We start from the raw sequence: 11,614 nt of genomic DNA on the forward strand, positions 1-11,614 counted from the left end.
AAACCAGGGCGGTATCTAGACAAGATTATTATTATTTATCGACGAAAAGTCAAAACATCCACAATAATTAGAGGAGAAGAGAAAGTAAATTTACCAAATAAAGCCCATGACACATGTTGAGACTTCACCTTCAACCCAACCTTGAAAGAAAATTAGCTACTCATAATTGAACTAGGGGTAAAATAGAAATTTATTAAAATATGTAGAAAATATAAGATGGAAAAGGAATCACAGAAAATGGAGCTCAAAAATGAATTCAGAGATGCCAAATTAGGGGGGGAGAGCCCCCTTTTTATAGATACATTTAGTAAATCATGACCATCAGATTAAAAACATTTCAGACGCTCAGGATTGCGCCACGTCATCAGTCAACGGTACGCTTTTTGACCACTCGGTTTGAATAGTAACACGGTTTGACCACGCGGTTTGAATAGTGACGCGGTTTGGTTGAAAATAATCCTGTGTATATGCATGTACCGTACACGGGATTTTTGGTCCACTAACATGCTGCCACGTCACTGATCAACAGTACATAAGAATTTTAGTCCAACAGGATCGTGACACCTCATCAGTCAATGCCACATCATCAGTCAATGTCACGTCATCGATCTGTCTATGTGAACAGTGTCATGAACAGTAACGTAGATAATATCGTACATGTGAACAATACTATTTTTTGTTTTATGCTCCTCCAAAGATTTTTGACTGTCCTGAGTTCAAAAGTGATGTCCGTTTTGCTGTCTGATCTCTCGTTCATTGTGAAATGACCATGATGCCTCTAAAATACATAAAATACTTAATTAAAATAAAACACACATAATTAAATCACAAGAGATTTAAATACATAAAAGTAAGGGTGTTAGTAAGACTTGAAATGTAAAATAACGATTTTCTCCTTTATAAATATACACTTTCTAACACTCAACATAGAGCACGCTGCATGCGGGTTGGGCTTGGTTGAGAATTTTAGGCAGGTGGATCTTAAAAACACGACATGATTAGATATGAGTTAAAGTACACAACATGAAAAGACCTGCAATAAAATACGTTTCACTAGTGGGTTAGCACACAGCTCGTGGACCTTCAATAGCATGTGGGCCAAAGTATATTAAAGTAAAACTTTTTTAATGAAAGTAAATTTAAAATTTTTTGGTTTTTCAAATAAATTGAAATTAAATCCTTCAATGTATTTTATTAGCGTAAGTTTTTTTAATTCATTTAATTCTTAATTAAAAAATATTCTAATTAATTTTTTATTATTGTTGTTGTTATTACTGTTAAGTATTAAAAAAGAATTCTAATACAATGGATCTAACTTAACAATTAGTATTGCATACTGTTACTATTATTAGTTAATTATTATTGAATATGGAGTTGAATTTGGAACTTTTAATTCTATTGAATTTAACTAAAGGAACGTTGGTCCAACAAAAAAAATACATGGGCTTGAAAAATGCATGCCAATAGCTTAGCTTGCCCTCTTAAAAAAGAAAAAAAAAGTTTATCATATTTTTTTTTCTTAGGCAAGGTCCACGGCAGGGCTGAGCATAACACACGTGCGCTCGACACATGTTGCTTGCTGAACAAAAGCAAAAAAAATTAGACACGGTATGGCACGACATGAATCACATGGTAAGTCGTGCCAGCCCACAAGCCGTCATGGGCCTTTCTTTGATGCCGGCCCAACCCATTGGCCATCTTTGGTTTAAAAGAGTAATAATAGAGTTACAAACACTTGTACATACTTTTTTGCACAAATTGAAATGATGTGATTAAATTAGTTGGATTAAATACCCCTTAATGCCGATATGATTTGTTTTTATTATTTCGTATTTCCATTCAATCAATAAATTTATACCATATTATTTATACAAAATAAATTTGTATCAAAGTCGTACTTGTATCTCCACCTTGCCTATGAAGTATGACAATGAGATTATTGAAGTTATATTTTTAAGATCTAATCTTTAGGAGCTCGAAGAATATAATGCTAATAAATATTTTTAGCTCGAAAATTAACCTTTGATTTATCACATAATTACAATAAAACCCTAGTTTATTGTACCTGCTTCGCCACCTTTGTGAGTAAAAAAATTATATTTTTTAAATCCACTCTTTAAAAGCTCAAAGAATGTAACGCTAATAAATATTTTTAGTGCAAATATTAATCTTTTATTTATTATATAATTACAATAGATGCCCATTTTACAAATTTTGACTAAAGCCATGCATCATTGAGCCTGCCTTGGATAACCAACAGCCATAGACTTGATTGAGTACTTTACCTACCTTTCAACTTTTAGATTAAAAAAAGAAAAAGAAAAGAAAAGGCAAAGACCTAGCTCAAGTGATGAGATTACAATCTCCTTAGGACCAAAGTCTTGAATTCAAGCCTCATTAATGGGGAATAGAGGGAAATCGGACGGTCCTCTTATTTGTTTAAAAGAAGAAAAAAATGTGAGCAACCTGGAGACTAAAATATCAGTCGTAAGTTATTTCTTATTCTACATATCAAAACGTATGGCATCTCCTTCAGAGAAATTAAATCCATTCACCCCAAAACCGAAGTCAGCCAGCTGAATCACATTTATAGGCCATCCAAATATTATTAACTAACTTATTGCTATCAAACAAGCCAAAAACAATTGAGTACTCATAAACTAACACCCTGCTTAGCAAACTCAGAAGATTAAAAGTGTGTTCCATCATAACTCTTAAGCGCACTGTGGAATGAAATCCACATTCAGATCTTCGTGATTTGTAATTTCCATGTATAGTATTTTAATTTGTGTATTTTGATGCGTAAATTAGCAAGTATACTAATCAGCACAAGTAATATAATGAAAAGTAGAGTATCGTCCTATAAAAATTGTGTATCCTATTAGCTACCAAAGTTATTCTAACCTTAATGTATTTGAACAATCGAATAGCAGATTTAAATTATAAATTAAAATAAAATAAAATAACTAAAAAAATAAATAAATATGCATGCAGTAATAAAAATTTATCTAATCTAATCTATATCCTCTCTCGAGTAATATAAAAAATGCATTCACATATTAACCAACTATATCCCTATGAGAATTTAAATATGTAAAGATTTATTAAGCTCTATGGAAATTCTTAAATAAACTGCATGAATCACATCGGTATATCTCTATCTTTCGTTCAATTTATGGCATTCATTACACAGAGCAAAGACACATAAATCTTCACTCGATCTCATTATATATCCTCAAATCATTTAAATATTAGCCAGATATTTAAAAGCATTAATTAAAATCATGAACACTCAATATGAAATAATAAATTAAAAGTAACATAGATTTATGAAATTAAATCTTTATTGTTAGAGTACATCGAATTCCTAACAAAATAAATTAATTCATAAAAATATAAAGAGAATTTATAAATATTATAAGAAATATTTAAGCACAACAATCGAGAAAAGAGAAAGAAAAAATTAAGAATTAATCCCGGCCTTCCTCTGATCTCTTACGGCCGCTTCAGTTTCTGTCAATTCATGTGGCTGCTGCTACCTTCTAATTCCGGACACGGCTACCATGCAGGGCCTAAAATCCCCTGTATGGTGCAGGGGCTGCCATTGAGCCATTGGATTCAGTTTATTTGAATCCAACGGTTGAGGTTTTAATTTGAAAAAAAAAAGAAAGAAAACGTGAATAAAAGCAAAAAAAGAAGGGCAACCGGAAGAAAAGCATTTTCATCCCCCTCTCTTTCTCCCCCCCCCCCCCCTCTCCCTCCCCCCCCCCCCCCCCCCCCGGAACATTGAACCAGAAAATCCTCATCTTTCTCCCTCTCCATCCCCACATTCTTCCTCGCTCTCGCTCTTGCTCACTCTCGCGCTCCTGCTCACGCTCATGTTCCCGCTCCCGCTCCCGCTCTCACTCTCGCTCTCGTGTTAAACACGTTCTCAGATGAATCAGAAATTATATCAAAAAAGAAATTGCAAAACAAAACCCAAGCCTAATCTCCTTATCCCGATCGAAATTCACATCTCTTTTTCTGTCATAGTTCTTCAACCACGATTCGTCACAGCTGTCTCCCTCTCCATCACGGTTCTTCAACCAGAATCGACTGCTGTCGTGTCTCGGCTTCTCTCGATTGGTGGTGGTGGTGGTGCTGCTGCTACAATTTCTCTCTTAAGGATCGACTGCTGCTGTTGCATCTCTCTTTAGGAATAACTTGTGATGCTGCTACTGATGCGTCCATGCTCTGTCTCGGCTGGTGGTGGTGGTGTTGCTGCGTCTCTGCTTTGTCTCGACTGGTGCTGCTGCTCTCTCTCTCAAGTTGCTCCTATAAAGAGATCGGAGCATATATGTTGAGAATCGACATTGGCTCACTGGTATTATTCTTCTATTTGGGTAAATTTTGAGTAATTATTATTTATTTTGTGCATGTGATGTTGGAAAGTTCGTAGTTTATGTGGAGTATCTAGACTTTGCTACTTGGGTTCTCTGTAATGAGCTCCCCCCGCCCCAAAACCTCTCTTTAGTTTTTTTCTTCTATCTATGAATGCTTTAGAGTAGACTGTATGTGAGTAATATTTTGTCTTATTTGAATGCTTAAGCTCTCTTTCATTTTTGCAAACTTTTTTGGCTTTTGTGAAGAGATGTTTTGAGTAATTCTTATAAGGAAGAACGCTTAAGCTCTCTTTCATTTTTGCAAACTTTTATTGCAGTGTGAGAGGAGATGTTTTGAATAGTTCAATATACGGACTTGTGCAACTCAGGGAGTGTCTATAATCAGTTTTTAACCCAAGCTTTCATAGTATTTTGTTTGTGTCCTTGTTAGAATTTTTATCATGCAATGATAGATAAGGTCAGAGTTATGGAGGAGTGTGGGACTAATTTTTTTTTTTTAGGGGGGTTTTCCAACATGCTTTTGTTTCCCTTTCATTACTGAATCCTTGAAATTTAGTTTAATGTCTTTCATTTTCTTGCACATCTCTGGAGCAGTGATGGCAAAATGTTTTTGAGTATTGGGACCGCGCTACATTATTTCTTGTATTTTTTATCTGCACCTATTTGAATATTTGAACTGCTATTTTTTACAGCTTTTTATTCTTACATATTTTGTGCTGCAGTTTTAGGGGAAGTTTTGGTATTCTCTCAGTAATTCTGGGAGATTGCCCTGTGGCGCGTTAGGATAAGGCTTTTGAAGTCATAGATCTGTCCGCTTCGCTCTCAAACTGTCCATCAAGTGCGAGTTTAGTACCAACAAAGTAAAGTTCAAGCTCCGGGTCGGATTTGGCAGCGGACTTAATGCTGAGGCACAAGAATCTTATTTAGGCAGGAGAGGTAATATATAAAATAAAATTCACTCACCAATAATTTGATTTTGATTTAATTTGATTTTGATTGAGAAACTTATCCACGAAAGCCCTTTGTGAGTGCTTGGAACTTGCATCATCGCCTGCCTGGAATTGGAATTCTTACTTGTCTCTGCATTTTAAGGAACAGGAAAAGAAAAGTAGTTTAAGAGAAATAATAAGAGTGGAAATGGCAATGTCGTCCATGAAGAAGAAATGTTTCATTTTTGCTTTGGTTTTGTATCTTATTATGGATGCAAGATTTGGTGGTGGTGTCTTTGTTGCTGAGTTATGAGAAAGCAAGTTACATTCGTGGGTTCAGTAAATATTTTGGCAAGATTTTTTATACTTCTAGTTATGGGATTTGGTTTTTGCTTTCTTGTTTGTGTCTTACAGTTGGAATAGCTGGAAATTATTCGGAGGGGGCAGAATCTGTTGGATGATGAACTTTGCTGCGGCTTTGTTGCAATTTTGTTGGCTGCAGAATTTTAGGGTTGGCTTTAGTAAATATAGGTTGATATTTGCAAGGCATCTTTTATACGGCTTATGTAAAAAAAATTTCTTTTTCCATTTACATTGCTGGGTTTCGTTGTAGTTGCTGAGCAAGTGATAGAACACATTCAATTTTATACAACAATTATAAGTATTGACCATGAGGCAGGATACTGGAAAATTGTTGTGTTATTACCCCTCAATGGTAAAATGATTGCAATTGATATGGTGATCACAATTGATGACTTTTGAATGAAACCATATGTTTTAATTATTTATTTATCCTGTTATTTATTTTAATAAAGCTTAGTTTATTTCATTTGCATGGATGTTTATTTCACAAGATACTTATTTGAAAAATGTCAAAAAAAAATGTTATACTGCTAAAAAATAAATACGTTGTTAATAAGTTGTGCTGAGCTTTTACTTTAAAACTACTTACCTTTCTTCCTTTTTTTATTTGTCGTAAATTTATGCAATATATCAATCCACTTTTTTTTTCGGAGATGGTACTTGTAATAAGGTTGGATGATACACTTGGTGTAATGTACTAGATTTTGGTGGATTTTTAGGATGATATGTAGAAAATATTATGTTTGACGTAGGAATAGTTAATTTGATTTATTTTCATTAAATTGTGTTTCCTATAATTAGTTAAAATAAATTGATTAAATTGATTTAGCGGATGGGAAAATAAGCCTATAAATTTGTGTGGGAATTAATAGAATTAAAAATGGTTGCAAGGTTATTTATAGTGGAGATTTTGGCTATAAAAAGCGCCAGTGGAACATAAGAGCTCTTCCGAATTTATTTGTGAGGCCACTTATTGCAACCACTAGTATTTTACTCATTTTAGTTTTTTTTTAATCAAACTTAATAGTTAAGTCATATTTTGCTTTAGCACACTTATATATTCAATTGTACTTTTCTTTAATAAAAAGCGAGTGCTATATTTCAAAGATTAAAATTAAATATAAGACACTAAGAGGCTTTGATAGTTCTCCGACCAAACGAAAGATTTAAAACACTTAAAAGCAAATTCGGATTGGAATATTATTATTTTGTTGGTTACCTTTATTCATAATACAAATACTTCGAAAGTGATTATATTTATAAAAAATTAGATGAAAAATGTTTACAAAATAATATTATTGAATGTTTAAAACGAACACTTGTAGTATAAGGTATGACTATTGAAAGATTAAAATCAGTGCACGAAATTAAAGTGACCAGAAGCTTACAAGCCGTAAACGGCTTGCCGGTTTGACTTGAACCGGAAATCCGGTTATGTTCCAGCAAGTCCTTCACTCGAATCCGGTTTTCCGGATATCACAAACCGGCTTGCCGGTTGGATCCAGAAGATAGCACGTTAAAACCGGCTTACCGGTTTCCTTAACCGGTTGGCCGAATGAATCCAGAATGCTGCCAAAGTGCAGCTCGAATCCGGATTTCCGGATTTACAGAACCGGCTATCCGGTTAAATCCAGTGAAGGCCATACGCGAATCCGGTTTTCCGGATTGATAATCCGGTTATCCGAATATTGACCCGAGAGCAACCAAAGAAAATGCGGCTCACCGATTTGAACAATCCGGTTATCCGGAATTTGTCCCGAGAGAAATCAATAAGAAAAACGGTTTTCCGGATGAGAAGAAGTGGTATACCGGTTTAGACTTGGGAAATCTTTTTGTCTCTAATTGGGTAAGCTCTTATACTTGTATTACACACACCATTTTATTTTTGGCCTTTTAAAATTGCTTAATTTTAAATCATTTTGAGATTTAAAACCTTTCAATAAGCCATTTAGGGTGCGTTTGGCACACTATATTGTATTATGCTGTATTGTATTATTTTAATGCTGGTATATTGTATTATGTTGTATTGCGTTAGCATTGTATTATAACAATATTGTAGAATGTTTGATTAATTAAATTAAATAATTAAAAAATAATATATATTAATACTTAGAAAAATAATAAATATAGAAATCTTAAAATTTGTATTATAATTATGATAAAAAATTTTATAAAATTTAATATTATATGTAAATAATAAATTTAGATTATAATTAATATTATAATTGTTAATATAAATTAATAAATTATTATTCAATAATATTAAATTATATTTTAATTTACAATATATTATTATTTTTACATTTTAATATATTAATAAATTTTTAATTTAATATAAATAATTATAAATATTGAAATTTGCATAAATTTAAATAATATTAATTTTAAAATTAATATTAATGTAAATAATATTATAATATTAATATATTATTTTTATATGAATCATTAATAAATAAAATAATATTATCATATAATTTCTTTTTATATTTTATTCATTATATTAGTATTTAATAATAAAATAATTTATTTTTATAATATTTTAATAAAATAAATTTGCCTCAATTGAGGCAAAAAGCTTCCGCATTACGCAAACCCGAGGTTCCCTTGGGTTTGCGTAATGCGACCCCATGCCTTATTATGCTGTATTATAATGCAGTATAATGAGGTCTCAAATTTTACCAAACAACTTCTTGGTAATAAATTAATGTGAATAGTGGTATAATACCACACAATCCCATGCACTAAACGCGCCCTTAATGCATGAAATATAAAATCATAAAATTACAAGTATATCAAGCTATCTAATTCATGAAACATAAATTCATATAATAACAAACATATCAAGCCATGTAGTAAAACATAAATCAAGATGCAACATTCATCATTCCAACAAACATTAAACAACAAACATTAAACATTTTACTTAAAATATGCAACAGCGAATATAAAATATGAGTACCTCCATAACAGTGAACATACAACGTCAAACATGAAACGTAGAACAGCAAACATGAAACGTGGAACGTAAACATGAAACGGGGGCAAAAAAGAAAAATTTCGGGGTATTTGAAAAATCAGTACATGAAACATTGCACAACCAACATGAAACATATCACTTAAAATATGCAACAACAAACATAAAATATGAGTCCCTCCGTAACATGGAACATGAAACATAAAACATGAAACGTAGAACAACAAACATGAAACAGAGAACGTAAACATGAAACGGGGGCAAAAAAGAAAAATTTCGGGGTATTTAAAAAATCAGTACATGAAACATTGCACAACCAACATGAAACATATCACTTAAAATATGCAACAACGAACATAAAATATGAGTCCCTCCGTAACAGTGAACATGAAACATAAAACATGAAACATAGAACATCAAACATGAAACATAGAACGTAAACATGAAACGGGTGCAAAAAAAAAAATTCCGGGGTATTTGAAAAATCAGTACATGAAACATTGCACAACCAACATGAAACATATCACTTAAAATATGCAACAACGAACATAAAATATGAGTCCCTCCGTAACAGTGAACATGAAACATAAAACATGAAACATAAAACATGAAACATAGAACATCAAACATGAAACATAGAACGTAAACATGAAACGGGTGCAAAAAAAAAAAATTCCGGGGTATTTGAAAAATCAGTACATGAAACATTGCACAACCAACATGAAACATATCACTTAAAATATGCAACAACGAACATAAAATATGAGTCCCTCCGTAACAGTGAACATGAAACATAAAACATGAAACATAGAACATCAAACATGAAACATAGAACGTAAACATGAAACGGGTGCAAAAAAAAAAATTCCGGGGTATTTGAAAAATCAGTACATGAAACATTGCACAACCAACATGAAACATATCACTTAAAATATGCAACAACGAACATAAAATATGAGTCCCTCCGTAACAGTGAACATGAAACATAAAACATCAAACATAGAACATCAAACATGAAATATAGAACATCAAACATGAAACATAGAACGTAAACATGAAACGGGTGCAAAAAAAAAAATTCCGGGGTATTTGAAAAATCAGTACATGAAACATTGCACAACCAACATGAAACATATCACTTAAAATATGCAACAACGAACATAAAATATGAGTCCCTCCGTAACAGTGAACATGAAACATAAAACATGAAACATAGAACATCAAACATGAAACATAGAACGTAAACATGAAACGGGTGCAAAAAAAAAAATTCCGGGGTATTTGAAAAATCAGTACATGAAACATTGCACAACCAACATGAAACATATCACTTAAAATATGCAACAACGAACATAAAATATGAGTCCCTCCGTAACAGTGAACATGAAACATAAAACATGAAACATAGAACATCAAACATGAAACATAGAACGTAAACATGAAACGGGTGGAAAAAAAAAATTCCGGGGTATTTGAAAAATCAGTACATGAAACATTGCACAACCAACATGAAACATATTACTTAAAATATGCAACAACGAACATAAAATATGAGTCCCTTCGTAACAGTGAACATGAAACATAAAACATGAAACATAGAACATCAAACATGAAACATAGAACGTAAACATGAAACGGGTGCAAAAAAAAAAATTCCGGGGTATTTGAAAAATCAGTACATGAAACATTGCACAACCAACATGAAACATATCACTTAAAATATGCAACAACAAACATAAAATATGAGTCCCTCCGTAACAGTGAACATGAAACATAAAACATGAAACATAGAACATCAAACATGAAATATAGAACGTAAACATGAAACGGGTGCAAAAAAAAAAATTTTGGGGTATTTGAAAAATCAGTACATGAAACATAAAACATAAAATATGAAACTTAAAATGTTAAACATGAGATAAATTTCATAGAAAATGAATAAAATTTTTGTCTTTTTGTTAACACACATTTTATTTTATTTTTTAAAATATTTATAATAAAAAATATTTTTTTCATTTTTACTTTACTTGTCATTTTTTACTTATTATTATTATTATTTTTTAAATATTATTCGTTTTAAATATTTTTTATTTTAATTTATTTAAATAAAAAAAACATATTAATGGCAGCAACCGGCTGTAAAACCGGTTGCTGCCAGTCAAAAAAGTTGTTTGGCTGCCAGATGGCAGCCAAACAACAAAGGGGTCAATAAATTGACCCCCTCTATGATACAGGGACTTTGAGTCCCTGTATCATAGCCGTGTCCTCTAATTCCTTTTTTATTTTTTCTCTCTCGGCTTGTGGTCTCCCATAATGCTTCAAATGTGGCCTTTATATAGTAATAACTAGCCGCCTTTTTAATTCCTAAGCCAATAAGAATTGTTGAAGCCAAAGCCCATCACGTGCATGCCATTTAAAATCACGCCAAAATATGTGCTTCCTTTAATAAAAATATATGCTAACCTTGCCGTTTAAATTGTCAAAGTGCTCTCCACATGAATAACTTGAAATTGAAAGTCAATTGACCTTTTTTTCTTTTCCTTTTATTCTTGCCATGATTGCATGCATCATGGTAAATCTTGCTTGATTTGTTTCAATTGAATTTTTTTTTTATTTCTTTCTCTTTCTCATTTCTTTAAACAGATTTCTTTGTTAATGTTTCGATATAATTCCTCTTTAATTACAGAATATACCTAAAATAACAGAATATAAATTAAGATACAAATTAACATAATTTAAGATAAAATTAACTTAAGGAAACATAAAAAAAATAATATATAAATTATAAACACATCATATTTTTATCTTCTTCATGTAGAACTCCATCAATAAGTTTAATTAACCTTTCCTTCTGGTATCTAAATTTTTCACATGATATTAGAGCAATTAATTTGTATTATTAATAAATTTAGTGTTCGCAAATATGACTTAGTATTGCTTCTTTGAAGTTGAAAATTAGTTGGAAC

At 31.8% G+C, this 11,614-nt stretch overlaps 1 long non-coding RNA gene across 1 annotated transcript; it reads left to right on the forward strand.

The window, feature by feature from the left end:
• Nucleotides 1–3,765: 3,765 nt before the first annotated feature.
• On the forward strand, nucleotides 3,766–6,099 carry LOC102615928 (uncharacterized). Its single transcript, XR_008054344.1, has 3 exons — nucleotides 3,766–4,363; nucleotides 5,105–5,318; nucleotides 5,726–6,099. It is a non-coding gene; the product is annotated as an uncharacterized LOC102615928 (long non-coding RNA).
• The last annotated feature ends 5,515 nt before the right edge of the window (nucleotides 6,100–11,614 follow it).

Source organism: Citrus sinensis, chromosome 4, assembly GCF_022201045.2.
Source record: "Citrus sinensis cultivar Valencia sweet orange chromosome 4, DVS_A1.0, whole genome shotgun sequence".
Classification (NCBI taxonomy): domain Eukaryota; kingdom Viridiplantae; phylum Streptophyta; class Magnoliopsida; order Sapindales; family Rutaceae; genus Citrus; species Citrus sinensis.